The 5,452-nt window shown below is 46.3% G+C and overlaps 2 non-coding genes across 2 annotated transcripts; both read right to left on the bottom strand.

The window, feature by feature from the left end:
• Positions 1 to 2,221: 2,221 nt before the first annotated feature.
• LOC119924422 lies at positions 2,222 to 2,359 on the bottom strand. The gene has a single exon (XR_005449135.1). It is a non-coding gene; the product is annotated as a small nucleolar RNA SNORA7 (small nucleolar RNA).
• Positions 2,360 to 4,129: 1,770 nt separating this feature from the next.
• Positions 4,130 to 4,267, bottom strand: LOC119924418. The gene has a single exon (XR_005449132.1). It is a non-coding gene; the product is annotated as a small nucleolar RNA SNORA7 (small nucleolar RNA).
• Between the last annotated feature and the right edge of the window lie 1,185 nt (positions 4,268 to 5,452).

Here is a 5,452-nt window from a genome sequence, read left to right as displayed (position 1 = left end):
TTTTATATCCACGTGGCCTCCAGCAGCCACTGGATTAACTCCTCAGACTTGATCCTTGCTCACCTGGTATTGGTGAACACCACAATATGTCTCAACATGCACATCCCAGAAACACTTTCAGGTTGGGGATGGAGAATTTTCCTGGGCGATGTGGGGTGTAAAACCCTTTTTTACCTGTACCGAGTGGCCCGGGTCTTACCATCTGCATCACCTGTCTTCTGATCGTGTTCCAGGCCGTCAACATCAGCCCCAGAACCACCCTATGGCCCCATATCAAGGCCAGATTCCCCAGGTGCGTCGTTCCTTTCTGCCTCCTGTCCTGGGTCGTCAATCCGCTGTTTTACATTAGTGTGCCAATGGGCGTAAGAGGTGCCCAGAACAGCAGCACTGTTTCAATATCACTGGATCTCAGACAGTGTTCATCAGTCATTGGCAGCACAAAAAATGCCTTGGTCATCTCACTCGTGATCTCCTTCCAAGATCTGCTCTTCATGGGGCTCATGGGTGCGGCCAGTGAATACATGGTCTGGTTCCTGCACAGACACCATTGGCAGTTCCAACACCTCCACGCTCTTGGACGGTCCCCAGGGACGATGCCCGAGGTCATAGCAGTCAAAGGAAGCAGCGTGGCTCAGTGGAAAGAGCACAGGCTTTGGTGTCAGAGGTCATGGGTTCAAATCCCGGCTCTGCTAATTGTCAGCTATGTGACTTTGGGCAAGTCACTTAACTTCTCTATGCCTCAGTTACCTCATCTGTGAAATGGGGATTAAGACTGTGAGTCCCCCGTGGGGCGACCTGATTGCCTTGTAACCTCCCCAGCCCTTAGAACAGTGCTTTGCACATAGTAAGTGCTTAATAAATCCCATTATTATTATTAGTTATTATTATTAACATTATTAAAAGTGTCGTGGCCCTGGTCACCCTCTTCATCCTCCACTATGTGCGACAGTCCATCATGCTGAGCGTTTTAATAAATATGAAAGAGAAGTCATCTTTTCTGGTGAACAGTCACCTGGTGTTGTCTCGGTCATTCTCGGTCATCAGTCATCAGTCCCTTCCTAATGATTTCCGGGGACAGGAGAATGAAAGGGTTCTGGAAGACAGAATCTCCAGTTTCCAACATGGATCACTCATAGAATCCCCAAACGGATCCTTGCCTGTCCATCTCATCTCACCAGAATAGGGTGACCAGACATCCCAGCTGGGGAGACACTGAACTAGTGATGAAGGGGTCTTGTTCCTCGTCCCCCAGAGCTCAGGTGGTTATGGGTGTGGCCGACACAACTTCCGTAGCAGAGGAAAAGGCATCTGTCCCCTGATGGAGCTTCAGGTGTCAGCCTGCCTCAACTCTTGGGAAGCAGAATGGCCTAGTGGCCTATTCAGCAGGGTGACACTGAATATCCACCAGTCTATCAATCGTATTTAGCCAGCACTTACTGAGTGCACAGCACTGGACTCCGCACTTGGGAGACTACAATATAACAGAGTTGGTAGGCACATTCCTACCCAAGATGAGCTTAAAGTCTAGAAACAGAGACTTATTCAATTAATCAGTAGTATTATTATTAGAATTATTGTGTAATCAATAAATCAGTAGTATTAGTATTAGAATTATGATGTTTGTTAAGTATTTACTATGTGCCATGCACTGGGGTAGATACAAGCAAATCGGGTTGGACAGTCCCTGTCCCACATGGGGCTCACATTCTTAATCCTAACTTTACAGATAAGGTAACTGAGACCCAGAGAAGTTAAGTGACTTCACCAAATTCACACAGCTGACAAATGGTGGAGCTGGGATACACGCAACAGATATATGGTGGAGCTGGGATAGGAACCCAGTAACTTTTGACTCCCAGACCTGTGCTCTATCCACTAAGCCATGCTGCTGCTCTCATTGTATGCAGGGCACTGTACTAAGCACTTGGAAGAGTATGGTAGAACAGAGTAGCTAGGTATGGTCTCTGCCCACAGCAAGCTTACGGTCTAGAAGGGTCTTGTCTTATGCTGTCGTGTCTTCTCTGACCCATAGCAACTCCATGGACACATCTCTCCTAGAATGCCCCACTCTCCATCTGGAATTGTTCTGGTAGTGTATCCATAGAGTTTTCTTGGTAAAAATCTGGAATTGGTTTACCGTGGGCTTCTTCAGCACAATATACCTGAGTCCCTACCCGCGACTCTCTCCCTTGCCGCTGCTGCAGAGCACAAGTGAGTTTTGAATTGTAGCAGATTGCCTTCCACTCGCTAGCTACCTCCCAAGCTTGGAATGGAATGGGTAGGCGTCTGCTTGACCTTCCCTCCCATAGCAGAGACTGGTAGACTACTGAAAACACTCCAGGAGCAATCCTAAGAGGGAGTCTAGAAATATAGACAGACATTAATACAGATATTTACTAAAGTGCTATGGGCAGAATAGAACATTCCTACGTTTTTCTCTGTTCTTTACCCAGCTTTGCTCTAGGGATACAAAACCCTAAAAATTTCCAATAGGAATAGGCCAGAAACACCCTCCAGAAAGTAGTCTAAATATGTCAGTGGCACAAAATAATTATGTGAAGAACACAAACATTCCTCAAATAAAGAGAGAATGCTCAGAGTAGGTACATGTCCGCAATTTATTTTAATGCCTGCCTCCCCCTCTCAACTATAAATTCCCCGTGCCCAGGTAACCTGTCTACCAGCTCTGTTATATTGTACTCTCCTAAGCACTTAGTACAGTACTCTGCACATATAGGCTGTCAGCTTCTTGTGGACAGATTATCTGTTTCCAACTTGTACTTTCCAAGAGCTTGTAAGCGCTCAATAAATACGATTGAATGAATGAATGAATGTGTCTATTGGCTCTGTTATATTGTACTCTCCCATAGTTCTAGTAATAATAATAACAATTATGGTATTTGCTAAGCTCTTACTATGTTTCAAACACTGTTCTAAGTACTGGGGTAGATACGAAGCAATCAAGTTGGCCCACGTGGGGCTCACAGTCTTAATCCCCATTTTACAGATAAGGTAACTGAGGCACAGATAAATTGACCTGCCCAAAATCATGCAGCTGACAGGTGGCGGGGTCAGGATTAGAACTCATGACCTCTGTCTCCCAAGCCTGTGCTCTTTCCACTAAACCACGCTGCTTTTCTACTTAGCACACAGTGCTCACCACACAGTAAGCACTCAATAAATATGATTGACGAATAGCAACGGCAGCAACAATAACAATAATGATAGTATTTATCAAATGTTTACTATGTGCTAAGTACTAGGGCAAATAGAATAATAATGATAATAATTATTGCACTTGTTAAGCACTTACTATGTGTCAAGTACTGTTCTAAGCACTGGGATAAACACAAGGTAGTCAGGTAGGACACAGTGAAGTAAAGTGACTTGCCCAAGGTCACACAATAGACAAGTGGAGGGACCAGGATTAGAGCCCACGACCTTCTGACTCCCAGGCCCCTGCTCTATCCACTAAGCCATGGAAGATAGCTAGATTGGATACAGTCCATGTCCTACACAGGGCGTACAATTTAAGGAGTAGACAGAGGTATATATTATTACCCCCATTTTACAGATGAGGAAACTCAAGCCCAGAGTGATCAAATGACTTGCTCAAGGTAACACAGCAAGCAAATGGTGGAGGTAGGACTGGATCCAGGCCTCCCATCTCCTAGCCCAGTGGCCTTTCCACTAGATTCACCCTTAAACGTTAGGAAGGTTGTCAAGAACCATAACAATCACCTGGGTCAGATTGTAAACACCTTGAGGGCCAGGATGGTGTCTACCAACTCTTTTGTACTCTCCCATGTGCTCAGTACAGCGTTCTGCACCCGGTTAGTGCTCAATAAATTCCATTTACTTATTGATGGTCTTTATGCTCATTGTTTTGCCATTCTAGCTCACTGTGGGCAGGAAAATTGTCTTGTATATTGTCGAGTCGTCTTCGACCCATAGCGATACCATGAGCACATCTATCCCAGAATGACCCACCTCCATCTTCAATCATTCTGGTAGTGCATCCATAGAGTTTTCTTGGTCAAAATATGGAAGTGGTTTACCATTGCCTCCTTCCGTGTAATAAACCTGAATCTTCGCCCTTGATTCTCTCCCATGCTGCTGCTAAGTTATGACTTGTAGCAGATTGCCTTCCACTCACTAGCCATTGCCCAAGCTGGGAATGGAATGGATATGCCTCTGCTGGCCTCTCCGTCCTGTAGTCGAGACTGGTAGAGTCCTGGGAACTCTCCAGATGTGATCCTGAGGGGGGCTGTTACATCATACACTCCTTACTTATATTTTCTGTCTCCCCTCTAGACTGTAAGCTCGTACTGGCTGGTGATCACATCTCCCAACTCTGTTGTATTGTACTTTCCCAAGCTCTTTTGTACAGTGCTCTACACATGGCAAACATTCAATACATCAAATGAAAAATTAATAACTATATAATTGAATAAATAAACATTCAAGGGAAGAAGTATAACCTAGTGGGAAGAGCCCAGGCCTGAGGATCAGAGGACTTGGGTTCTAATTCCACCTCCACCACTTGTCTGCTGGGTGATCTTAGGCAAATCACTTCACATCTCTCTGCCTCTGTTATCTCATCTGGAAAATGGGGATTAAAGCTGTGAGCCCCATGTGGGAAATGGACTAGGTCCAACCTGATTAGCTTGCGTCTACCCCATTGCTTACCAGGGTACCTGGCACATCGTGAGTGCTTAGCAAATGCCAAAAATGAATGCATGAAATCAATACATTGATCGATCGATTGATTAATTAAAAGGAGAGGTTCTGGATCACCTGTTGTGGGTGGTATTATTTTGAAGCCAAGATCCGACACTTCCTCTCCATCCAAACCGCTACACTGCTGGTTCAATCTCCCATCCTATCCCGATTGGATTACTGCATCAGCCTCCTCTCTGAACTCCCATCCTCCTATCTCTCCCCACTTGAATCTATACTTCGCGCTGCTGCCCGGATCACCTTTGTGCAGAAACGCTCTGTACTCCCCTCCTCAAAATTATCCAGTGGCTAGCAGTCAACCTAGGCATCAGGCAAAAACTCCTCACTCTCAGCTTCAAGGCTCTCCATCACCTCGCCCCCTCCTACCTCACTTCCCTTCTTTCCTTCTACAGCCCAGCCGGCACCCTCCGCTCCTCTGCCGCTAACCTCCTCACTGTGCCTCGTTCTCGCCTGTCCCGCCGTCGACCCCCGGTCCACATTCTCCCCCGGGCCTGGAATGCCCTCCCTCGGCACATCCGCCAAGCTAGCTCTATTCCTCCCTTAAAAGCCCTACTGAGAGCTCACCACCTCCAGGAGGCCTTCCCAGACTGAGCCCCCTTTTTCCTCTCCACCTCCCCATCCCCCCCACTCTACTTCCTTCCCCTCCCCACAGCACCTGCATATATGTGTCTACAGACTTATTGCTCTATTTATTTTACTTGTACATATTTAC

The sequence above is a fragment of the Tachyglossus aculeatus genome, unplaced genomic scaffold (assembly GCF_015852505.1).
Source record: "Tachyglossus aculeatus isolate mTacAcu1 unplaced genomic scaffold, mTacAcu1.pri scaffold_99_arrow_ctg1, whole genome shotgun sequence".
In the NCBI taxonomy this organism is placed as follows: Eukaryota; Metazoa; Chordata; class Mammalia; order Monotremata; family Tachyglossidae; genus Tachyglossus; species Tachyglossus aculeatus.
This window is presented reverse-complemented; position numbering and strand designations above follow the sequence as displayed.